At 41.1% G+C, this 27,249-nt stretch overlaps 1 protein-coding gene across 3 annotated transcripts in view; it reads right to left on the bottom strand.

Annotated features, from left to right (window-relative positions):
• Positions 1-27,249, bottom strand: part of LOC126864034 (protein rhomboid) — a 500,063-nt gene that overhangs the window by 446,010 nt on the left and 26,804 nt on the right. Inside the window, exon 1 of one of the 3 annotated variants that reach the window (XM_050614954.1) lies at positions 4,562-4,729. The exons of the other annotated variants lie outside the window; for them this stretch is intronic. The gene's annotated coding sequence lies outside the window, so the exon portion shown is untranslated. Of the gene's footprint in view, positions 1-4,561; positions 4,730-27,249 lie in introns of those variants that run through there. 3 annotated transcript variants of the gene reach the window in all.

The following is a 27,249-nucleotide window of genomic DNA, read 5'->3' as shown; positions in this document are numbered from 1 at the left end:
ATCTTCGTGAAGGTAAAAAAGTTTCAAAAGCACCAAAAGACCAGAAAAATGTTCGATACTGCGAATCAGACTGTAGAGACAGAAAGATATTTCAACGGTAAAAATGAAAAATTTAACAGCGACGGGATAAATGGATCGTCGGATAGATGAGAAAGGATCGCGAGCAATGACGAACGTTATGTCAATTACTAATGTTAATTAACAACTTGAAATTTCAGTTCAAATAATTTGCTTCTTTTCTCACGTATAACGAGAAACAAGAAACTTTCTGATCCTACTGTTCTCGTACCTAGTATTTCCTCGCTCTTACGACGAAACTATTTTTTAAATATTTTTCAAATTTCGTAAGAAAACGTATTTAGCAAAAACAGATAAATACACGAACTAACCAAAGCCGGTATTACGGGCAATTTCTGCGAAAGAAACGCTCGTTCCTTGCAAAGAAGAAAAACGACAAAACTTTTCGTTCGATCTAACGCTTTATACTTACGATCCCATCGTAATTCCATCTCTGCGTATCAAAAGCAGCGTATATTCTTAGAATACGAAGGGGCAACGTACGGCAGCCGCGTGAATCAGGCTTGAACGTCGCGTTTCCAGAAGCCTAACCGGCCAACCGTATAGAAACACATACACGGACACGCAACTACCCTATAACTAACGCATCGAACGCGATTTTATCAGCGTAATCGAGCATAATGCGCGCAGATCTCCGCGGAGCGTAATTCTTTCCGCGAGCGGAGGCGCGCGTGCGTGTACACGCGATCTATCGTTTATCGCGATAGTCGCGATAACGAACGTTCGATTAATAACCGCGACAGAGGCCGTGCACACGATACGAATCGTTGAAAAATTCGTCGCCGTATCCACGACCCGATCATTTTTCCAACATCTAAATTCACTTTGTTTTCGCGCGTCCTGCAATTACAGCTGCTAGCTTGCGGTCTATGTTTATGGAAATGGAGCTAGCTCCGTTGAATTCGACTCATGATTTTCGCGTATCTGCTACCATATTGTATTGCGGGACGTGTATTTATACGGATACAAATGTTCCATCGTTCCAGTGTTCTATTATCTGGCCTCTCTTGTTCAATTAGCAGGAAAATTTTGTAAATTGCAACTTCTGCATATCGTACCACGTATACAACTCGCAATTACCTAAATATTTGAATCGAGCGTCGATACGCTCGTTCCAGGTGCTGTTTAAATTATTCCCTTAAGTTATAAAACTTGTTCGAATCGGTCGAGCTACCTGAAACCAACTTACTTGACCAAACTTGCTTAACTCGAAACATCGTTTCCTGCTCGTTACTCGATCTTTACGTATCTCTCGTAGATTATTTTTAATGATATTGCTGTTAGTTCGTTCTACGATAAAAATAAAGAAAAAAGAGAAAGGAAAAAAACACCTTTGCCAAATTCTAAATTTATGTTTCGACACTCTGAACAATCGATACTCTCTTAGCTACGTTTTCTAGTAAACCTACGTTTCGCGTCACTGTTTCTGCGTTTAAATGTCGCCCAAAAGGATAACAGATCCATTATAGATCCGGTTAACATTCAATGCGCGCATTAGCGCTGCAAGTTTCGTTTTCTTCAAAGCGGGCTCATAACAATGCTTCATATACATGATTCTAATAGAAATCCTTTAAAACCCTTGCTCGTACCATCGTAGAGATGCATGGGGCGTCCCGTGCGTCTATTGAAACCGTTCAACCGTTCGGAGATAGCGCCACTCAATATGCTGTTCAGTTTCTGAAGAGTAAATATGCAGACCGGGTAAACGGAAGGCAAAAAAAGTGTCGGGCGTAAGTACCATCTTCGAACGGTTCCCAAGTGCGGATACGATCTAGGACCTTCGCCGAGACCGACGCCTGGCCACTGGTTTTTGCTCTATCTGGCTGAAGATCGAGCCGCTGCGGAGAGAACAGGACGCAACGATTTACGTAATTTCTATGGAGAAAACGACAGTGGCCGCGGAGAAGTTATAGCGTCGTTTTGCATACGAGTACGAGGGATCCATCTTAATCGAAAGATGGCAAACGCGACGCATTCAAAGTTTCCATGCCCGTACGAAAAATAACGGTCGAGACGGTGAAGGGATGAGTTACGGTAGCTCTTGTAAATTTATTGCTAATTCTCTTGATTTATTACGCTGTAGAAGGTGCAAATGGGAAGTTAGGGGAACGGGGGATACTGTTGGCGTACAACGTGACGTGTTAATGAAAGTAAAAGATTCCGATAGATAGAGAAGCGAGTCGAGAAGGTATTCGAGCCCTTAACGTTAGACTGCATACTTTTATTATTTTATTTATAACTAATAAATAAAAATAAATAATACTTAAGTGATACTTAATACATGAAACGTCCCATTTTTCCAATTATATTCATAAAAATATGAATTAGCATAAATATCCGCGGTCTACTTGTCGTAGAAGTGGATACGTATATTGTGTATATTATATTGCGTACATTTTTAGCAACATGATTTTCACGATTATACGAGTAGAATTTGAAACCAGCCCGGAAATGTATATGGAAGGTACAAGACGTATATTGCAAACATGCAGTTGGTTAAAAATTACGCATACAGTATGATATATGAGATATATTAATTTATATATACAATCGTCAAATTAAACAAGCATCTTTACTTTCAAATCGTATGTTATCGTTGTTATCGGGTAAGAAAGCCAACTGGAATAGAATAGTAACTTTCGCAAGCTTTTATTTGGAATAGACCGGTAAACCCTTTGAACAGTAGTCGTGGTAAACAGGTACCTGAAGTGGTAAGCAACGCAATTAGCAGTCGTTGCGTGTCGAGTTCACAAATACGTACAAGCCCTGTTCGAAAATAAACTTAAGCGAAAGAAAGGGGCAGACGAATATCCTATTAGCTATTAGTTGCCAGATACGCTATCATTTACATTTTCGTGCGCTTCTTTCTCGACAACTTTTATTAAACATCGACGTCTCAATTTTTATATTTTCCGTGCAAAATCGTTACGTACAAAACGACATTATGAGAAATCTAATTATAAAAGAGGTAGAAGATGTTTGATATCTTTGTATATACAGTGCTTAAATAAACGTACCATTCGATGGCAATGCAAATATCAATTTGAAACTAGACTGATAAACAAATATACAGGGAAACTCCAGACTGTATTTCTATGCCAAGAGAATTTTTTGGCCTCGAAGTATACCGGTGTACTTTCAAAATACGATTACTTCAAATGCCACCGTATGCCTCTTTTCCGTGAATTAATTTTCCTCGTCGGTATTATCTCTACGTAAACAATCCGCTAAATCGATCTTAACTCCTCAAATTTTATAACTGTTAATAAGTTATAATCGTGCCATTCATTTTTCACGCACATGTATCTCGAAGTCCGGCGTAGCAAAAATGATATTATCCTTTTTAATTCTAAAACAAACACGACAAAGCTCTTATCAGAATAATCCGTTAAAACTACAGCTGCCGCTTCGGCCTGTTCATTCCTCTAAAAATTCATTTTAAACGTACTATACCCCCAAGCAAGAGACACGCGTGAAGTTTTAATACCCTACGCAGATGCGACACGGGACTGCCAACAGAACGCAAGAAAGAACAATACTTTTAAGTGTGCTCGTAAAAAGCTTCAAACGAACGATAAAAACCGCGACAATCGTTTCTATCCATTGTTTCGCAAGCCGCGATAATACTGTACACATATGCGGGACAATATCAGTACACTGTCTGTTATAAGTATTAGACGATTGTAGAAAATAAAACGAGTGAAAATCGTTCAATTCGTGCTGGATATCGGCAAGTACCTGCACACGATCAGCTGTATACGCACGATCGTCGTATTTACCAATGCTTGTTAATACTTCTTCGTAGTAATCCTGAAAGCCAGGAGCAATTTTCCCATTTGTCTAGCATATTGTACGCCAGATAAACTGCGAATTTTTAAACATTTATGGAAGATTGATGGGTGCCAGAAACCACAGAATGCGTATAAATGTACAGAAACGTATAAAATGTTGAAAATATAGCACTTGCTGTGAAGTAAGTGAAACAATTGTCTATCGTGTTCTCGTTTTATAAATTATATTCGTAAAAATATGAATTTGCAGAAATATCCGCGATCCAATAATTGGAAAAGTGGAATTTTCCCTAGAACTTCCACACATCGATTTATATCAATCGGTTTCGGTATCGACATCGTTCCGGTACTATTATTAGGTCGTCCGAAAAGATTCTTTCGTTTTATAAGGAAATAATAGACGCACAATGTTTTTTGCTTTATATTAGTTTATTAGTAATAGAAATAGAACGAAATGGATCACACCTGATTCAATAAAATAATATAAAACAGAAATTGTCATCTATTAGCATCTTATGAAACGAAAGAAACTTTTCGGACGACCTAACACATTCGTATTATGTGTTCGTCGAACGGTGGCATCCGATCAGTCAGTCGACAGAAAACGATTCGCGAATGCATATAATATCGACTAAAAATGTTTCTCCCTTCAAGCACGACGTATTATACATATAAATATATATCATATTTACCAGATTGTGCTAATTTCTTTGCAAATTCAACCCATGCTGCTTCTTATTCCTCATTATCACTATACTTTGTACCTGGCTGGTCATACAGAAAGATCTGATCTCCGACAAGTTCGATAAATCGCTCAGGATGCATCGTTAATGTCCTCTTGCTGTCACGGTCACGTGCGAACTGGGTCGAAACATATGCGCACTGTCGGCACCGATGCTTTTCGTCAAATCCCGATGCGTTCCGTATCCGACAAAGTAGATGTTCTTCGCGAGAATGTCGAACAGCCTGACCGACGTCGCGTACGTGTCATCGACCTTAATTCGCGCTAATCAGGGACCGTAGAAAGTGAAAGGAGCGAAAAGCATATAATTTCTATTAAATATCAGCAAGTGACCTAACACTTCTAGCCGACCGTGTACGTACGTATTCACAGGGCGATCGAGTCGCCGTATTAACGCGCGAAAGCTCGATTTCCCCCGGCGGAGGGCTTTAGAAAACGCGTTTTAATGAGAGGCTGGCCCGTCCAATAAATCCCCCGGGAGAATATCTCTTAACTACAGCTCCCCCGCCCCTCCCTGGTCGGGTATTTCTTTTTCCAGGAGGGCTCTCTCATTATTTATCATGCACAGGCAGCTTACTCCGCGAGCAAAAGTAAATCTCCATTCCCTTGCGTTCCTCTTAATTTCACGACTCCCTTGAAAGTCGAGCCAGCGGACGCGGCAGAGAGAACGAGAAACACCGTGAGCGGATGACGAAGAGAAGCGGTGGAAGAAGAGAGAGAGAGAGATACCGGTGGTGGAGAACGCAAATTCCCCGTGAGAAATTCCACCTTTGATTGCGTCGCAGCTTGGAGGAGTTGAACGGATTTATGTCGGACGCGTGTGCCTCTGCCACGAGGTCAGAAACGCAACCTCCGACCAATCAGAGATGAACGAAGAGAGCGGAGAAAGACGGAAAGGAAGGAAAGGAAAGATGGAACGTAGTTCTGTTGCGAAATAATTTAATAGTTAGTAATATCGGTGAGTCGACGAGCGACGAGTTCTCTTTTCCATCGTACGCTTTTAATTCTTTTCTAATTCTATGTCCGATAGACTAATTGGTCGACGCGTTTCGTGAAGTTTCCTCGTTCAATGTTATCCTTCTTGGGATCGAGCGCTGCGATCGGACACGATCATCGTGATTATGTATATTGGTAAATTTTTCCACTAGTCTGAAAATATAGACGCGTATGTACGTAAAAATTGTAGGATATTACAGAAAACGTATATTCAGCGAGATTAGTGTACGATATGAAAAGACAATTCGAATATACGGTGTATAATAAGCGTCAGAAATATTGCACCGAATATCGAAATTTACGGATGTAACGAATAAACGATTGTTAAATATATCTTCAGATTTGTTTGAAACTCGATCGAGTTAATCGCGATAATCGGCTACTAGCTTCAAAATATTTCATAAAATATCCATCAAATTACTACCCGACGAACGAATATCCCTACACGGTGTATCCGTAAAACGCATCTACAAGTACGAAATACTATCACGATCCTGTGAGTGAACGAATTTTCCAAAATCTGTCTGAAGATATCGGTCGAATCGTGCGAGAAGGGCCCCGGAGAAGTGAAAGAAACGCGTATCCCGGGAAGAAGGGAGAAGAAAGTACGCTAGCAAAAGGGAGGGATAGGCCGAGCGACGACGAAATAACGAGAAAAAAGGAGAAGCAGCCGCGACTCGTCTCGGAGAGAGAAAACATTAAAGCGCGAGGATGAAAGAAGCCTCTTTGTGTTTCCCAGGTGAGCGTTATAAATGAGCTCTCCGACGGGAACGAGGGTGTCTGGGCCGAGGGTGGCGAGCCGGAGGATCGCCGCCCGACCACACCTATGCCACCAGAAGTCACCGGAGGACCACCGTTGCGACAAACGACCAAATCTGCTTTACGGATGGATCGCGTTTTTCTTTCTCTTCGTTTCTTCCAGCCGAGCCACGCTATCGCTTTTTTCCTCCCCGTCGCGTGCTTTTTAATTACGCGGGCCGAGAATCGCGTTCACGTGTCGACGGTTAATGTCTTAATTAATTAGACGGGACAGGGGTAATATTCTTGATACCGGAATGCTGTTTCGTTTGGCCTAAGCAAGCATCGCGGGCAGAATTTTTTATCGGATGCCACGAGTGTGGGTTCTTGGACTTTCGAATGGTATTTTTGCGTGGTCGATTTGTCTTGGATATTTCATTGCCGAGCCTTCTTCTATGACAGTTTACCGACTAATTATTTATTGGAGAATTAACGAGTTTTAAGGTGCATTAGTTATACGTTTCTTTTCTTCCTTTTCTTTTTTTTTTCTTTTTTTTTTTTAAGGATTTTGTCGTCTTTCGTTAGATAGGTTCGTCGGATGACTTGCGAATCGAAGGATTTACTTGCACAATTTCGTTTGTTTCATCTAGAAATTTGTTGATCTCGTGCAAGTGCGTTTATCGATCCTGTTGGCTTGTGACTTGCAATTTGTAACATTTGGCCAATAATATTTTGTCTAAATCATTTGAAAACGAATGGATTATTTGTAAAAATTTGTGGGTAATTTTGTAGGAGTATTGGTAAATTTCAGAATAGACATCTTTGTTAAGTTTTTCAAGTTAGATTTTGAACGAATTATTTCTCCAGCTCTAAACTAATTGTCCCCGGCATCCAAGGTTTTCAATCGTGCTATAAGTTTATGAACAGAGTAGTGTAATAATATCCGATTCAACCTATCGCTCTCACTATATTTATGTTACTAAAGACTTTATGGTAATATAGAAGGCTTTTAACATAATTTAAACAGATTATGTAGAAAGCTCGTCCGCTTCGTATTAAAGCAATTATGCTTTAATTAGATCCCCTTAGAAATAGTTATTCGAGCAAATGTAACTACCAATTCGAAGACGTACATTATCGCGTCTACGCTTATCTTCGAGTCCAAAACACAAGACCAAACATAACAATGCCGAAGTTCTTTTTTAATATCAAACGATACGTCTCGATAATTGAATCTTCCTCGAAAATGTTATATAAAATGTTTAAAAAAAAAAAAAAACCAGAAAATAAATGTTCTCGCAAAGGATAAAAAACACGTGATAAAAATATCATGTTCCACGTTTCTCAAAACAATCCGAACGAAACCAGAATTTTCAAACTACGATCCAATAAAATCAAAGTCAAAATACATCTTCACCGCTACTCAGCGTTCAACAAGCGGACACCGAGAGCAAAATAATCCCCGAAAGCAAACATCTTCTTCATTCACGGGCTATTTAAATACAACGGCGACTCCTCCCAGCCTTAATCCGTAATCGTACGATCTAATTCCGGATAAACGGGTAATAAGATAATCTACGAAAGCCCCCGGAGAGTTTCAAAATCAATTTATTCCGGGCCAGAGGGAACCGGTCGCAGAAAACCAAGCGGCCGCGGAACCAAGTCTCTCCCGGGCCAGACAACGAAATAAAGAAAAAAAAAAAAGAAAGAAAAGAAAAGAAAAGAAAAAGAAGAAAACGAAAGAGGGAGAAAAGAAGGCCTAGGTATATAGCTAGGGTTGTTCTCGCGCGATCACGCGTGATGCGGTCAGTTGGCGCTGACGCGAATATAATGAGGCACAGTGGCAATTTGGAGGTTAGCTAGCAAAAGCCTGGCGCAAGATACACAAAAACCATCTGATCGAGGATCATCCTTCCAAAAGGCTTTTGCCACGGCTTGCGACCGGTCTACACGCTCACCTTGCCGAATGTAAAGTTCGCGAGTTATATTAACAATGCTCTTAGCCCGGCGATAAAATGGGTCGGTGCAATGGGTCGCTGAATAACGCAACGAGAGCTTCGTCGTTGTGGTTACGCGGTTTTCGCGCCGCAACAATATGCGCCGCGATAATATGCGCTGCTAGTTTTCTGCTGGAATTTTATGAATGTATTTTGCGCCGCTTCCGAGCTTTAGTTGCTATTACGTTGAAACGCAGAAAAGGTTCATGGCTTTAGGGTAGATTTTTAAAGGCTCGATCCATTGACGGAAGGTTGCGTTATAGCTGTTGTTATGGTCGGAGAAGTCGGAAGTATCGTGATGTTGGTCACGGTTTATTAATTCCTTAGGATTTTTGTAGGGTAGAAATATATATTTTATTCTCCTTCTACGTTTTTTTAAAATTTCCATTCGAGTAATCAATTTTGTGCGCGGTACAAGTCTATCGTAGGAGAAATTGGTTAACGTAATAACAAATTATATCAAAGGTAATAACAAATATGTGAAATACGGAGAAAAGACATACATTTACTCTACTATCATTTCATAGCTAGATTTTTCTTCGAAATTGCGTTCTATCGCGAATACAAATCCTTTCTTTGACAATGCTGATTAATATCGTTCGACAATTATTTTAGATTGATGAACAACGATCAATCCCGATCCTACAGAGTTTCCATATGCATAGAAGCATACCCCACGGTAATTTAATTGCGACTACATAATTTGCGTCTAATCATTCCATTATTTATTTTATATCCCCTAAATGCAACATTATGAATACACATATGAAATAATACAAGAATCGTGCGATACTGTGAATAACAATAGCGTATTGTCGCTGCTAATTAATTTATCATTAGGTCTATTTATCGTTGAGCAATAACTATTTACTGTTAATTAATCACCGATGCATTTCCCTCGTTCTTCGCGATAAAAACCACGTTATTGACAGAATATTCTAACGTCAACGAACTCGCTAGCCTACAAAATTCTCATTTTACGTATAAATTCCATTCGTATTTGTATTCGTTATATTCAAACATCACCGAACCAATACAAAATCGAAAGAAAGAGAAGAGAAAAATTTAATAGAAAATAGAACGAAATCGAACTGTGTGAAAGTTGCTTCTCATCAATGAGTATAAAAGAGTAGAAGAATCGTACGGAAGATCGACAGATTTGGATGTGAGTCACGCGAGAAACCAGCCCGCCGAAAATTCGTCGATTTCTATCGAAAGCCACGATACTCTTCCTACCTTTACGTAAACTCCGATAACTATCTTTGTGGCCCGTCTTATTCAGGATCGAGCAGTTGCACCCCGTGGTGCATGAGAATCGTTGAAATCGACGTCAGAACGTCGCCTTCTCTTCTCGCGTTCTTCTCGAAATCCTCGTTGATGGAACCCGCTGGCATTTGGTAGGATACACGTGGGCGTGGGCCCGTCTTTATTTGACTCATTGTCAGAACTAAGTGGTTCCCTCTAGCCTATACTATACGATCTACCTTATTTGCTCCGCTGCTGGATTAGAATGGCCCAGTGACCACCGGCTACGCTCGCTTCTTGTTTACATACGCGAGTTGGGAACGAAGAGCGACTATCATCATCTCCCTGATACATATATCGTTCGACCAATTTTGACATTGAATTATTTTGTCAAAGCGTGTTATTTTGTTAGAGCAAGTAGAGTAATTCTCGCGAGTATCCTTCGAAAAATGAAAAACACTGGAATTCGAAGGAGTATGGTGGCAGCGAACGTCTTGTAACTTTTGCATAAATTGTCAGATCGATTTGAAATTTTGCGAATCAATGGCATACTTGACACATTCGTAAAACTTTTCTATGATGAATTTCGACCGATCGATTAAGAATGCAGCGGTGTCGTACTAAGTATATTTAATAGGTCGGAGAAGAAACGTCGAGTGGAAAATCCTCGGCGATGATGCTGCAGGAACACGATAGCACGATGGCACCAGGTTTTCGCAAAGCTTTCTCGGATATTAAATTTCGTGGAATGCTCGGGGAACGATGGGTAGAGAACAAAACAACGGAGAGCGTACGAGAACCTTATTCCGAAACGTGGTGTGCTAAGGTACACTACTCGCGTACACCGTGTCTGCTCTCGAATAATGTCTTGAGAAGTCGGCATTAAGCGAGAACACGCGACGTAACTCACCCGACACGATTGCAACCATCGTGGTTGGATCTTTGCTTCGGAAGTTTCGTGGAAAAGTTCTCGTGACAAATCTGACTATTTTTTTAGGAAATTGTAGACGTTGTTTCGTGAAGATGCACACGCGATTAAAAGTACGAAGACACTTTCTACTTTCAAACGCATGGTAAGAGACTCGTACTTTTATGTCCAACAAAAGATTCCCTGGACAAGACAAGTCCAGTAAACGACATTGCAAACGTGCAAGCAGATATGGCAAACATGTTCAAGACAACCTCAAATATCTGTTCATTTTATCTGCAGAAATTTACTCGTAGACGTTACTCGGATATCATAAGGATACTCGAGACAGCTTCAACAATTTATTCGCTTTATCTGCGGATATTTATTAAACATTGACACATCGAATGAACGTACTTTCGACGAGACAAGGGATTTTTCCAAGTACGATTAGTGTTCGAATTAATGTCAGCTAGGTTCCAGTATATTCTTATCGTTTAGTAGTACTTTCGCGTAATTACCAAAATTTGCTGCTACTTAAACGAAATGCATAGAATCTGATAAAAAAATGCTTCGTTTGAAAAATAATAGTACGTGCAAATAGCTGTCATGGCCTCCTTTTGTACAGCCTGTGTATGCGTCTGCGGAACGAGCGAATAAATTTTTCCAGAGCCGAGGGGGTTAATTCGAACGATTACTTCGAAAATCTCAGACCCTAATGAACCAAACAATCGATGAAATAATGGTGGAACCACTGGAGGTGCAACACGATCAACAGGCCGCCTCAAACAATACATTTCTCGAGCCACAATGACGCGAGCTAAACCGCATCCCCCGTGGTCGTTGAATAAACAGTGATCATCCCGGTGCAAAGGTCTGACAGGCGAAAGTGAAGGCTAGACACGAATATTATAATCAAGAAGATGTTCCTCTGGAGTGGAAGGAACAAAGGGGGAGAGCGCAAGGTGAGATACAGAGGATGCGTCAAAGAGATGTTTCGAGGTCTCGCGACCTTCGAATCGGGCGATTTTAAACTCGCAACTCGTAGCCCGAGGCGAGCACCGGCATTAATACCAGTAATCGAAGAATCGAGAGATGCTCGCGTGCGCTCGTCTTGCACATGTTCCAACGAGCTGCCGATTCGAACTACCGGCCATTTTCCTTTAATCCTCCTCCTCATTCTCCTTCTCCCCCTCCTCCTCCTCCTCCTCCTTCTTCTTCTTCTTCTTCTTCTTCTTCTTCTTCTTCTTCTTCTTCTTCTCTCGTTGTCGAAAGCGTGGTGGGTTCGCGCCGCTATCCGCTGTTCGTCTAAAATTCAACGCGCCGACTAGAAGAGAGAAGCAAACAAACGAACCGGGCCGCCGTTCAGCAGACACATCAGCTGTGCGCATGCAAATTACAGCCGAACGCGATGCAACGCGTCCATATGGTGGTCCACCATTATCCGCACGCTCGCGACCAACGAACCGTCTCTCGTGGCGCCCTCTGAGAATCCTTACGTGTCTTCATCAACGGTACCATTACCCTGTAGACTTGGTTCAAGAGTATTTGCCAAGAGTTCGAAGCTATCGTAACGTTAGCCTCGAGAGATAGCGCATGGAAGATTAAAATGGCGATCAAATAGCCGCTTGTATCTTCTATGAACGCATCTATTTACTAGAAGAGGGATTTGCCAGAAGAATGAGACATCTCAGGCAGTGTCAATTCGATCTGGATTTGATCAAAGTCTATTGGTTGCTTTTGAGTTTGTTGTCCGAAATAGCGACGAGTGGAAGAACGACGAGGATCGAGTAGTCGTGTGTGTCTGCCACGAGTTTAGTATCTTCTATTTCTAAGAATTTGTCAGCAGAGCGAGATATTTTAAAAAATCGTCGATTCGATTGGAATTCGATCGGAATCGATCTTTTGCGTATAATCTTGTTTGCGAGGAGTCCGAAGGTATCGTGATATGTTCCCCAAGGACCAAACTATGGCACAACTGCTGTTCGAAACGTAGCAATTTCTTGGATGATTGTCAGAATGAAATTCGTTTCAGGATGTCTGGAAAGTGTAAAGCATAGAATTGCAGAACTACCATATTCCAGTTGGGATGCTATCAGCTCGATCGTACCAAAGCAATTGCTACAAACAATAATTCCACATAGCGGAAATTACGTTTAGAATGTCAGCTAAATTTACTTCTTCAATTTTCGCAAGTCACTTTCCCATTCCTATTTTACCGGCCCTGATTTTACTTCCAATTAGAATTTGAATAAATTTACAATTACGATAAATAAATAATCTATTGCTTCATTACGGATAATGGATTCTACGATGGATTCTACGTACATCGTAGTGATGTTAAATAATTCTAGCAATTATTAACGTGTTTTTCGTCATTGAAGCACCACTGAATCACGATATATCGAAGATCTGTTTCTTGGTTTCTTTCAGCATTCTGATTCCGAATGAACCTATCGATAAGCAAATGAATGATTTACAATATCGACCGTATAACCTGCATAATCCGTACCAGCTACCTAAATACTTTAAAACTCTGTTTCCGCTAGACTTCCATCAACAACGAGCTTCGCGCAAACTCTCAAACGCCAGGAACAACTATTTTCCAAATCAAGAAACACAATCCAACTACAAGCGGTGCGTCATTTCCCGTTTCAGAGAATACCAACAGCGATCCGTTCCATTAACATTCACACGAGTCCCTTTCTCTCGAAACCAAACGATACCAAACTACAAATTTATCTTTGATCTTCGCAACGGCTTTGATCTTCGGACGAGTCGCGACTGCGAGTTTAACCGCTGCATTTGGCACGGATGAACAGCACCGAAGCGCACGCAGAATTCTGACAAAAATCAATGTAATGCATTTCCAGAGAAGCGTCTATATTTGGGATAATATTGGGACGAGAAAATGGAATCGAATGTAGGGAAACTGAATCTCGAAGGACGCGACGAAATATCGACGAAGATCGAATTAAACGATCCAGGCAGCGAGATCCAGCATCGTCATTGCACAGTGGAAAAAAGAAAGGGGAGAAGTTCGAGCGCTTTCTCCTCGCCTGCGAATTTTTTCATTTCCTTCTTTTTTTTTTTTTTTCGATGCAAAATACGCAAGGTAGCAAATCGTTGGTTTATTGACGGTTAACGATGAATTTGTAATATTTATATATCGTGTAATTATGTTCTACATATATCTTGGCTACCTTTCGTTGCTGCACGTTCCAAACGATACCCAACAAACGTCAACTGGTAGAAACATTTTGTCCAGGTTAAAACAAATCTAATCGGAAGAACATTGAGATTTCCTAGCAACGCGCAAATGTGCTATGAAACAGTGAATAATCTGTGCACACCAAAGTGCGTGTATTTTTCTCAACAATCTTTTTCCGTCCTCGACAACCTCGACGATCTTTCTCTGTCGCGACGCGTTGACGCGTGTTTCTTATTTCCCTTCGATTCCTACGAACGTAAATAGGCAACAAGTGACGTCTTTTAATACAAGCTACAGAAGGACGAAGAAACACGAAGAACATTGTTGGCCGATCCGGCAACTTTTTTAAGGAACATCGATAAAATCTTTCTGGTTGTCGCTTGAGCGAAGGCAAAGTTTTAGGAGAACGCGTAGAAAAAAGATTTGTCGTGGCCTACGGCCCGTACACAGGGAAACGGGCGAGGGTTAGTAAAAGCAGGAAAAAAAAGGATAGAAGAAAGCTAGCAGCAGCGAGGCTACTGAAAGAAAGGGAGGGAAATGTGAGAAGAATAGGGAAAAAGGAATGGTGGGAAAAGAGGAGAAGACGTAGCGCGACATGTAAATGCATGGAAGAAATTATTCATGGAAGATGCCAAGCTGCGGGCGCAATGAGACGAAACGAGATTCACGAGACAGGTCGAACTAACGACACTCGACGCCACGTCCTCGTTCTCATCCTCGACGCGGCGGCGTCGCTGGCTTGAGATACGGATCGGTGCTAATGCCTTGCTTTATGGGTCAGGTTGGCTCGGCTACGCAGCGGTCACGTAGCGGCAAGGTTTGCACGGAATTTCAAAAAAACAGAAGAAAAGGAGCGCGTTGTCACGTGCTGGTCCCGAGATTCTGGATGAAGAAACCATCAACGTGCTCTTTCATCGCGCGCGATATTCACGAGCGTCCGCTTCTCCTTCTTCTTAAGGTTCATTTTCACCGATGAACGAAATTCTTCGACAGTTCGTCGTCTATTTGTCGTTTGCTGGCGTACCGTTTGCGCAAACACGTCCGTGAGACGCATAGAGTGGCATCACGTAGGAAGCGATCCATAAAATTTTACGAGCGCTATACGCCAACAGTGAACTGTTACAATGTTCGTGAACAGTTGGCCGGTGAGTACGCGCCTTTAGAAGGAGGACATCGGGGTCCCTGCTCGGCATCCGGCAACTATTCACGCGTCTTCCGCTTCTCTCGATCCTTATCCGCGTTGGCCCGCGATCTTATCGCTGTTTTCTACCGATCATTGCACAACGATGCGCTTCACAGATACATCGGCCCGTCGTGTAACCGTAACTGGAAGCGCGAAAATTGCGTATTGTTTTCTCCGCCGAAACGTCGTATTGTTCTTCTTCTCAATCTCGGAAAGCAATCTGTTCGCTTTGACACCGGTATAAATTATTCTCCGCTCTCTGTGTACGCTTAACCGCTCGATTTACATGTTACTTTCTGTCTGCTCTCTGTTACGTTCTTTCAACGACACGAGTCTCCCGTCGCTGTATGTATTGTTCCGTGTTCCGTGTGATTAATGTCGCGATTCTGCCTCGTAGTTTTATGAAGTATGTATCTACAGCCGAGTACGTTGGATAGGCTGCGCGTTCTTTTCCAATCTTCACTGTTGATGCATTATTGACGATTGTTTGGATATAAATGGTAATTTGTGGATGATTTACGTTGTTGCGCGTTCCAACACGATGGTAATTAAAGGAAAGCAATTTAATGTAAAATTAACCTTTTAAATAATCCCTGTGATCTATCGCATCTCATAATTATAAAATGGTAATCGTTTTCTTCTTCGTGAAACAAAGTTATTATACGGAAAACGAATTGTTTCGTACTGATAAGCGACATTGATCGATCCCATAAACTGAAAAGTACAGACAAAAGCGACGATATTTTCTAAATTCGTCTTACAGTTTATCGTTTCACTTGTAACATCTGTCGAGATAAATGTCTTTGTCGAAATATCGAAATTCGTCTCGTAAGAATAGAATATGAATCGCGTGCTCGCGTAAAGAAAAATTAAGAAATTAATAAAAACGTCAGCTTGATTAGTTCGGCTTCTCTGTAGTTCTAATTTAGCCGAAAGAGAACGATCTTGCCTCTTAATGGATCAAGACAAGCGAGCACTAATTTTGACCGTTTACACAGAGGACTGCATCTCGGAGCACGAAGTGACTATCGGAGGAAGTTAGAACAACTTTATCACTGGCTCAGAGGTTTGATCATCCAAAGTCGGTAAATCTGGCAAGAGTCGAAGGAGGACTAGCCTAATTCGAGTATCTTTGTGGATCCTCCCCGACGAACCTAGAATTTGTTCAGCGGTAATTGTAGCCAAAAGCAACAACAGACGCAGTCGTTCCAAATTAAGATGCACATTTTTCCAAGTAACAAGCATCATTTATACGCCATTTGATCCAGAAATTCCTAACGAAATATCGTAGATTTTTCACTTATTTTTAAAACCTTTTGTATCTTCGAGTTCGGTTATTTCACGCGTTACAGCGCTTCTTTTTAGGCATCGAGCGACATAACGGCGAAAAGACCAACAAAATTAAATTTGTTGTTTATCTTTTGCAACGTGGTGTCGCACGAAACGTGAAAACGAAAATTTTAGGTTTTAATAAATTGCGAAAGCGTTACAGCAGTCCCAGCAACTGTACGATGATGAAATGGCCTGGAGACTCGTCAAAGGAATGACCTATCTTTTCCAGGCAGCGAAAGCGCTGAAAATCGGCTTTCCGCGATTAAACCGTATTCGCGTATTATAACTATCGAGGAAGTAAATCGTATGGCCGCGAGACTCGCGTTGATCCCTTCGTTCCCTCTCCCCTTTGCAACAACTTTTCCCGTTCCTGACCGTCTGGCGGCTCGTATTGAGCACGCAGACTGCCTTCGGCTACGGTTTAGATTATACATTACGAAGCACGTGCCTGCACGCGACATGTTGCACGCCGTGAAGCCGGTCAACCGGAGTCAAACGGTAGAACTGGCTGATCCTTAAGAGACCGGAGTAGGGTTAGCTTATTTGCGATTTTGCAGGTTGATTTTGAAGTTTCAGCGAATTTTTTTACAAATTGAAAACGTATCGTAATTGTTCGTTGAAAAGGACAAAGGATGCGCAATGTGTTTCAGGGATATTCGAAGTTGAGATTTTTAGACTTTGAAATATTCAGAGACGGAATTTTGAATTTCGGATATATACAGCGTAAATCTTGAACCTTTTGGATATTTGAAATCGAAATTTCCTTTCCTTTGTAGGATCATATCGATGAAAAAGGAATACGAAATGAAATTCGGTATCGAATAAAGTGAAAGCAAAAAGAACGCTTATCGTTAGAATTCGTTAGAAGATGACAAGGCATTCGAAAGATAATTTTGGACGTACTTTTTTCGCAACAGACATAAGTTAAAAATTTATATAGTTGCTCGTAAAAAGAAATCGTTCTTTTGTACTTTTGACACATGGTGTGCCAGTTTAGCTTCTCGAATGTTTCGCTTTTAACTTTTACCTGAAAGGCCTTTGTATACGACACGAGTAGATACGGTGAAGTCACAGGATCAGAAGATCAAGGATACGAGGATTTCTACGTAGAAAATCGACACGAAATGCTGGAATGCAATTATTCAGCTTTGATTGAATCTTTGACTGTAGCGAAAGCCAATCAACAGCGTCTCTGCCGATTCGTACGCGTAATTCAATTTGATCGATCTTGCCCTCGTGGAAGAATTGAATTTTATGATGATGAGCCCGCCCGGTGCTGCTGGTTTTTTTTAAAAACTTTTCTTTCACGTGTTCCGAGAAACGTGTTTAACGATGCAAGCCTTTTTGTCGATTTAAATGAGAAGGGAACGAATGAAATCTTGAAAGAAATCTTACATCGAAGATGATCGATGCTTCGCGCAAATTGATTTTCGTCTGGTAAAAAAAAATTGCTTTGAAGTCATAGTTTCTTTCTGTATCTTCGTGTAATCTTTTCCAAGTCAGTATCGATACAATATAATTCAAATTCATTATTTATGCATATAATTTGTAACGTCGAAAGATGACGAGCAAAGTCACTGACACAGAGTTTCTTTCAAATCATCGCAAGAGAGAAAGATATTTGAACGAAGAAACATAATTCGCGCTTCAAACTTGCAGTTTACTTTATCTCGCAATCGAATTTATCGAAACATCGAACATTAGCTTTCCCTTACCACGTACTCAGTTGCCTACGGTTCCAAATTGGATAAACGTACGAAATAATCTGACGAGAAACTAAAAGTACCATCATCGTCCTACACGTTCCTCTCTATCCTCTCTATCTATCCAAAGCAAAAAGGGAGATCACAGTCCGCGTTTGAACACAGGATTAATTCACCGTTTAATTCAAAGCCAAGCTTCTTCCAGCGGCATACTAAAGACGCTGACAGAGGATCCTTCATTGAATCCTCGCCGGACAAAAATACGTGTAAATAATCGTTGGCGCGAAAACCCGGCGAGAGGGAGGGGGCGATTTTAATCGGGGCGTGGTACAATGTAGCCGGTGCAAAACCTGGCGGCTAATCAATCCTTTCAGGTGCACGGGTGAAAATAACGCGGCTGGGGCAAAAGATGCGGCCATTTGGTCTCGCGAAGGAATAAAAACCGGCGAGGTAAAAGCGCAAAGTCGAAAGCAATTTCAATCGGCTGGCGGATCCCTGCGCGACCAGGTAAATGTCGGACGTGAACGTTCGAAAACGAAAAAGGAACTATATAAAAAAAAAAAAGAAAAAAACAGACCGACAGATAGACAGATAGATGGAAAGAGGATGGGGGGAAAGAAGGGTAGAGAGGAGACAGAGGATCGAGAAAACAGAAGGGAGGATAGAAAAATAAAAAAAAGAGGCAACTGGCTGCCAAAAATCCAAAGCGAATCCGGCGAGAACGAGCAAGCCTCCCAGCCGCAATTTCACGCGATCGAATCGGGCCGAAGCAAATTAAAAACTAATCGTTTTCCCGCACCCTGCTGGCACGCGCTTTACCTCTGTGGCTCGAGCCACGTAACCAGAGACCTCCCCGCGTGAAAAAACACCGCAGAAACGTGGTGCATGACCGTCGTACCCAACGCCATATACCTACACAAACGATCCCAACCGTTTGACCGACGCTTGATCTTACCAGGGTGAGACCCGTGGCCGACAAATTGTTTTTCCCTCCTCCCTCCACCTACCTTCGTCTGTGTTCTCCGTTTTCTGCTGATTGATCTTCCGTTCGGACCGAAGGGCCACGAGCTAACCCTGGCACCCGGCGATTCGTCACGGGAGACCTCGTCTGGAAACACTGGACTTTTCCTTGGACCCGTTCCACTTTTGTGTCTGTTTATAGGATAGGAGCGCCCAAAAGTTTTTCGTCCAAGCGAATTTTTTTAGTATACAATGCTGAAGCTATATCTGTAAGATTTCTTAGCTGCTGTCGTTGTAATGATGGAAGGTTATTGGAAAGGAAAACAAGAGATTGCCGCGATAGAAATCAAGAGGATTGTAGATAATTCAGTGTACGAGAGATATTTCAGGTAAAAATCTGTTATATAAAAGTAGGGAATAATAGGTGTTTCGATGTAATAGTGATTGAAATACGTTTCAAGACTATAATGATTATAACCGACTAATAGTTATCTTCTAAAAACGTAGAAACACGGTTGTGCGCGAAATTCTTCGCTCAAGCGGATTCTTCATTGCATATTCGTCGTATTCCATCGTATGAAACTAGCGAAAGAAAATTGATAAATAGCGATAAACGATAATTATCTGTAAAAAGTGTAAAAGTATAACTAAGTACAGTCGAGTGTTTAATAAAAACTCGGCAAATAAACTTTCTTTCGGTAATCCAAAAGAGCGTAATTTATGTAATAGCAATATTTGTAAAAGGAAGCTGCAATTTCCTTCAAGTTGCTACTACGTTTCTATTCAATTTTTTCGCAATTGGCTCTCAAGCGTTCCCTTACTTCAGCAGCTGGTTTCTTTTTAGTTGAACCGAATCGAATTATTTCGTTTCTCGATAAAACCTTCCAACCACGAACCTCGTGGCGAGTACTTTAGCGATCTCGTTTGCAACGCTTCGGAAGAATACCTCATAGTTGCACGTTCCAAAAAAGAAAGAACGCGTTAACTCGCTGATTCCTCGAGAGATGGATCGTTGACCGCGAAAACAGACTCGTTTGAATTTCCACTCTCAAGGGAAACGAACAACTCGGCTCGGCTTGTGCATTAAGTAATCGAATCGTTCGAAGCCATCGATGGGAATTGACTGTTGCACGAATACGCAACACTCGTGTGTGTAAAATAAAAATAAATCTTAGTCGACAAAACAGCCGTTTGAAAGCTTTTACAGGTATAAAAAAAAAATACCTGTATTTCGTTATCGTGTCAATTAAATACAATACGATAAAATTCTACAATTTCGTTTCGCATATTTTGACGTAAAATTTTCATCGGAAAAATTAGATTTTATTGTACTCTTTCTGTACAAGAGACAGTAAAAGAATATTTTAATCTTTGTTACACTGTAAGGTGATTCTCTTAGTTCCGTTCGAAACTATCGTAAAAATGTTTTATGTCTCCCTTTTCTAACTCTTTTAGTGTCAACATTTAGAAAATACTGTGGAAACATAAAGTTTAGAGATTTTCTTCAAAGAGCATCTTTTATTTCTCTTCCTTAACCTACGAGGAATAAAATAGTTATACCATTTTAGGAGCAGAATAAAAAGGATACTAGAATGTCATGGTTTGATTCTACTCCTCGTAACAGCTGAATCTAGGTTTTTATAGCTAAGGAAATGCTCTGATTGGCGAACATGTATGCAGGTAAGTAATTATCGTTCATTCTCCATTATCGTTCATTTATTTTCAATATAAATTTGAAATCATTCTCTGCTCCTACTACCTCAAAGTACTTCGACGTATCTTTAAATTCTATACGATAGAATAAATAGAATATACAGAGAATTCTATACTATCGAATAAAAAAGTGGAAATAGAAATTTTCATGGACAATTAATTGAATTTAAACTAAGCAAACTCTGGGACAAGCCATCGTAGTTGTTCAATGAGCTTTATATTTACAATTATGCGTACAAGTGTTGATTTAACGAGGTTTAACAATTTAACGTGTTTATTAGTCACTCTTAAAGTAAAGACAATGTTCTTAGGTTCAAACGAATCCACGGTCAACGGGATAACTCTTTGTACAATTGAATAGGTTTTGAAACTCAAAATGACGTTAGCTGTGACACGCGCTATCTTTCTGACTGATTGACCTGACGTTGTGAGTGAACTCACCAAGGAGACCATAAGAATAAAAGACTGACACGATCACACTTGTCAATTGCGTATTGATCAGGGTTATCAACAAAGTTCCAGGCGCCGTTACTAGGCAGACCCGCGTAGAACCGTCACAGCTCCTGCCTCGGGGCTTGTTTGTTAACGCAGCGTGTGACCCTCGATATTGGTACTTCTGCTGTTAAGTAAAAACGTTCGTCCCGTGACCGTGGCTACGTTCGGCGACCAGTCGTGTCACCTCGAAGCCCACCAAGCCCACTGTCACAAATCTGGGACAAACGTGATCAAATCGTATCACAACTACTACTTCCAAGTTCTATTATTTAAGTACAGCTATAATAAATAGTTTAGACCAAAGCATTGGGAATCTTCCCAAAATTCCAAAAGAAAGGCCCGTTGTCCCTACATCTCCGACATACTAATACGATCTTTATCATGTACTTTTATTAATTGGAACGATACGAAAAACCAAATTCTCAAACCGACTATGATCTCTGTAACCGCGTCCTATCGGAAAAAATACGACGTTAAAAACGATGTGATTGGACACAGTGGCAAGAGGATGAGAAAACAATCGTTGATCGAGCTATCGTCTGTTACCATTTTCGTTGCTTGTTCCAAGTAAAGTTCATTCTTAGCAGAGGTGCGCGAGAAACTCGCCTCCCAGAGGGTTCCGGAAGTTTCGAGACAGCGTCGCGTCGCGGTCCGCGTCCACGGCGTGATCGGAATAAAATTTTACCATCGAAAGACGTTTACGTTCACGTTGATGTTCTCTGCAAACCGCTGAGTCGTTTAGAGCAGAAGTCAACGAATTCGGTTTATTTCAATGGAATCGTGGCGTAACCACTCTATGCTAATTCGTACGCGTAGCGCCGGAAATGAATGACACTCGAAACTTTCCCGTCCGGTAACGATGAAAATAGTCGGTGTGCATCGCGAAATGCGTTTTCACTGTAGTCGCCAGGCCATGAGCGCACGCGATGAACGAGCATGCACGCATCCATGCACGCGATATCATACCGTGCCTGTCGTGCCCGGTTAATTACAACAATCGATATCGTTTAAATTGCAGGTTGCGCCTGCGTGCCATTTCGCGGGGCCGATGTAAGAGCACGCCGAGTACGAAACAGAAGGAAAACTGGCGAAGGAAGGAATCCAACTACTGTCGGTCGCATCGTTCTTCGATACGTAGTGTGGTGGATAGTTACAGTGGCGTAAATTTGAAAAATTAGTGCCGCTAGTACACATTTTTCTTCCACTGTACTTTTGTCTTCTACCCTCTGTTACTCGCTGTTTCTATTGGGTTGGCAACTAAGGTGGTAACGACCACCTAATGACAAAATCCGCAATCACTTAGTTGCCAAGCCAATACTATACTTGCGCATAATGGCTGGATAGGGGTCCCCTGCTGTTATTAACACATACGCGACTCGTTTATCGAGGCGACGAACGATCTTTGGCAATATTATTGGTGAGAACTTGCACGTGTTGTTCAATTTTAATTGGTCGAACGATATTTAGTGACGTTTCGTGTGATTCGAATAATTATGAGCGTACGTACGCGAGAAGCTTATGAAGAGTAATAGATTCTCTATAGAATTGCCAATAAAGGTGTTTGTGCGCTTTATGAAAGGAGTATGTTCATTTACACGAAGCGTATACGTACAGCATCGTGTAATAACTCACATACAATTCGGAGTATATAATTCCCATAAAAACGGTTTGTCTATAGAACAATCAATTTTATTTTTAATCAATTCGAAGATCAAATCGAAAGACGTTTTTGGTAGCACGAGATTAGACGATTAGTTTCTCTATAAAAGAATATTTCCTCCTCCTTTAACAGCGAGCAAGAAAAGGACGAATATGCCCAAATGAGAAGACAAGGTTTCACACGAGACTAAGTATGACAGTGTATTAAATTGCAAGATTGGTTTCCTACGAAAGACAGTATTTCTCTTCTCTCGTTTAATAGCAAGCAAAAAAAGAAAAAAGGACAAATACACTCGGTAATGAAAAGACAATTTTTGGCATGAGACTAGGTGCGACAGTGTATCAAATTGTAAAGTCGTTTCTCCACAAAGGACAAAACTTTTCCTTGCTCGTTTAATAGCATGTAAAAGAAGAACAAATATAGTAATAACGTCGTAACGATTATTTCGAAGAGCAACAGTTATTACGCCACTGGCAAATGTCATGAACAAGCGTATAATCAAGTGTGGCGGCGCGTGCCAAGCGTACCGGTGTCGCCACCTGCCGGCATCAGACCAATTGTTACATTATCCCCCACCAACGACAACAGCAACAACACGAATATTCCAGCAGGAACATTGTCAACTCTATCGTTGCACGGTCTACGTTGTAGTCTCTCTCCTTCTCTCTCTCTCTCTCTCTCTCTCTCTCTCTCTCTCTTCCCTCCATTTATCTCTCATAATTCTACCTAACCTCTCGCCGAATCCCACAATCTCATGACTTTTTACCTCTTTCATCTCCATTTAGACAAACCGTCTTCCTGTTTTTAAAACGTACCTCGAAATACCATAAAACAACACCACTCTACGATACTTCCACGTTTTGGTCGGATTTAAATAATTTACTCGCTTTTAACGGATTCTTCCGACCCAGGAACACGCGAACGAGTATTTGCAAGCGGAAACGGGCAAACGTTTTGCTCATAAGTATCGTTAAACCGTAAAGAAACTTCTGACGACTGCCCATGACGGAGGAAGAGGACTCCGAAGAAGTTTGGTTTTCGCTTAAAAATTTAAATGGAAGTTAAATTTTCATGCTCGATATCGTTCGTTTCCCTTCGAAAACACAGCTCGAAAAACCTAATATGTTCTTTACATTCTCTACTCTGTATATTATATCTTTATTCTCTACGGTAAATAGTAATTGTTCAGGGGACGAAATTCACGTAGCTATCGAAGAAGAAAACCGGTTAACGCGAAACTTAATGTACAACTTAATGTTCGTGTAATCGCGAAACTTTAAAAGCTCGACGAACGATAAACGTTGCATAGGCGCCGACTGTATCTTTAAGCCCAATAGTCGAATTATCACATTTGCTTGCAATATTGTACTTTTCACTAGAAATATTTCTGGCATTATCTCTACAAGAGCAGAGTTTTGTACAAAAATTCAGATTAAAACGTTCTCCAAAAGATTGATCCAATTCGTCGTTTCATATCACAGCCTGTTTCCCAAGATCTTTCCCGATTACCATTGCGCGAATACGATCGTTCTTAACGCTCATTTGATTAGCCACTGACGACCTGACAATCCAAACAGTTTGAAGGCAGAAAAAAAAGAAAAATTGCGAAATTCGATATTTATTTGAAAAACTTGATCGAAGGAAGGAAGGAAAGAGCGAAGCTGGAAACACGAGGAGGATAGTGTCGCGTGAGTCTGCGAAACAGGAAGGGGAAGAAGGAGAAAGATCAGACAGGAAGCAGCTGGTCGTCGAGTCGCGTGCCTAGCAGGAAACGCGGATCGAATCTACCAAGGAAGAGTATACCGTTGCTTTACCCTCGAGCATAGGCGGGGGAGGATCGAGTGGCTCCGAAGAGGGCTAAAGTCTGAAGGGGCCTTTATTGCTATATAGAGCCACGTCCTGACACGTGCTCCGAGGATATCTTCGTTAAACGTTTACCAACGGGACTCGTAATGGCACGCGACGACATCCTCCAGGTGGTCCAACGTCTCCACCGTGTACATAGCTGCAACGCGTGGTAAGACGGCGTGCGCCAGCAAACAAAGGACGCGTATAACGTCGCCGGAGCAAAAGGCGAGATTTTAAGATCGAATTCGATAAGTAAACGGGCATTCGTGGAAATTGCATGGTTTTCAAGAAAATTTACTTACTTGATTCGTTTCTGAGTTATCGTTGTCTTCGTATTGTTCGAATGATCTCTAAATTGTCTCTCTAAAAGGTAAAAATTAGAGAAGGATTTGCTCTCCGCGCCAAGCTTATTCTAAAGTAGAATAGAAGATCGCTATTATTTTCTGATGCTGGACGAATCATCTTTGACCTTTTCTCTTTTTAAAGGAAAATTTAAAGTCACTTTTTGGAGCTCTTTCTGATTAGAGAAGAGGTAAATAATACGTTGCCATTATGATAAAAATAGAAATGAGAAGCTTGGATCTTATCGAGAAGTTTCGTTGATAAAGAAATACTTGGGAAATATTATTATATAATTCTAATCATTATGTATATGATTATCGCAAGTTGTTAGAAAATTGTGGATATGTTCATGCAAATATCTATATGTAGATTCGGCGTACTTTGTTTTCCACGTAACATTATTCGTACAATCAAATATTCGCATAATAATCGAACATTCGGATGTGCAGATAATCAAGGTCCTACTGTATTGTAGCAATTAGTGCCATTTCATTAAATCCTTGTCTGTTTTCGTTTAAATTTCGTTCCATTGGACCATTATGCAAATACATATTTGTGTGGGAAATTGGTAATAAATTAAAACCTGAATAGACATTTACTCGTTTGGAAAATTTTTAACCATTTCGCGTATTCTACGTATTTTCTATATCCTGTGTGCTATTTCTACAAATACATGCGAAAGTAAAACGAAAAGGATTCGTTTCATATTGTTCCACTGTCGCTATTTTCTCACGTAGAGTCTACGATTTTGTTTGGAAAAATCCAAGTATACGATACACTATTGCTTGGTCCTTGATGGATTGCTCGGTTAATAAAGATGGCTTTTATGAAAATACAGTTACAACAACGATCGAACGAAAATCTTGGATCAGCGTGACGATCGACGTACCGTTCCTAACAAATAGAACAAACAAATCAAAGGATACCTATCGGATCGCGATTTCTCAACGCTGAAGTAATTATTTCTAGGAAAACTCTACGTATTTCTTTTGTATATCCGTTACCTGCACACCGCCGCTACGAAGGAAATAGAATTTAGTGAAGTAAAAAAGAAGAAAAGAAAGGCAGGTCCATATTATCGTGACCTTGAATATGAACGTTGTTTGAGTTACAAAGAGCTATAAGTAGATTTTTATTGCCGTCTCTTGTAACTTTCAGTTGTAGTCACACACCGAGGTTAACTTTTTTGGTAATGTTCTTTGCTGTAAATGTATCAACGTGCTCCCTGTCACCTTCAATTGTAACGTAACACTGCCAGTGTGAGGATCCGGATCAGCATACGCTGTTCTTATACCTGTGCCTACTATACTTGTACTTATACTTGCTTTAATATATTTCTATTACACATTCATCCACGCGTTCCTCTATCGAATAACCCCAACACTTAATCGTGCCGCAAGTCCAATTACGTAATAAAAGTGGCTTTTAGGAACACAGAAGTGGAAGTAGACGAGAGAACGAAAATCTTGGTCGGCGTGGTCGTTTCGCTATCGAATTATCGAGTGGGTCGAGGATGGAACAGGGAGGAAAAAGGAAAAGTACTCGGCCTGTAGACGGAAGAAAAAGGAAGAGGAGGAAACGGGGCACGTGTTCGTGTGGCTATCCGGTGAAATAAGAGACCGGAAGCATCTGTGGGGAAGCCGTATTGTTTGTTCGAGTGCTTTATTCGGTCGAGCCGCCCCGCACTATTCCAAGTTTCACCCGTCTACGGGGTGACTCGAGCTAAACGAACGCAATCTCGAATCTCAGCGACGCAATACCTTTCACCTCGTCCCGTTGCCTCCGAGACAAAGCTGCGTGAACCGTTCTTTGTCCGACATTCGTTAGCTCGATTGCCTCTCCGTGAAATAGAAGAATATTCGCTGTGCGATTTACCCTGATTAGTACCGTTCTGCAAATTGGAACGCGACTCTGCAATCGACGTAGCTGGTATTTTAAAGCCGTCTTCCACGTCACTTCCTTGGACAGTGAGGTTATTGCATAAAGAACATCGTTCTCCGACGAGGTCTTGTCAGTTATTTCAAGAATCATAAAATATTCGACGATTGTTTCCGTTCGTGTATCATCTCGCTCGGAGGTTTTCATACATCGCATCTATTAAATCTTCATTGCTTTGCCGACGAGTATTCTCAAAGCAAGTACGTTCTATTTCTCCGAAAGTACACAAACTGTGCGTCCTGTTTCTTTCAACGTGCAAAAACACGATTTTCATTTCTCTTCGTACGTATAAGCTCGACTAAATCGCCAGGAAACAATAAGAACGTCGAACTATCGCGACATTACGTCAATGTAAAGTTACCCAAACGTT

This window comes from Bombus huntii, chromosome 3 (assembly GCF_024542735.1).
Source record: "Bombus huntii isolate Logan2020A chromosome 3, iyBomHunt1.1, whole genome shotgun sequence".
Taxonomy (NCBI): domain Eukaryota; kingdom Metazoa; phylum Arthropoda; class Insecta; order Hymenoptera; family Apidae; genus Bombus; species Bombus huntii.
The sequence above is the reverse complement of the archived record's forward strand: the minus strand, read 5'-3'. Positions and strand labels throughout refer to the sequence as shown.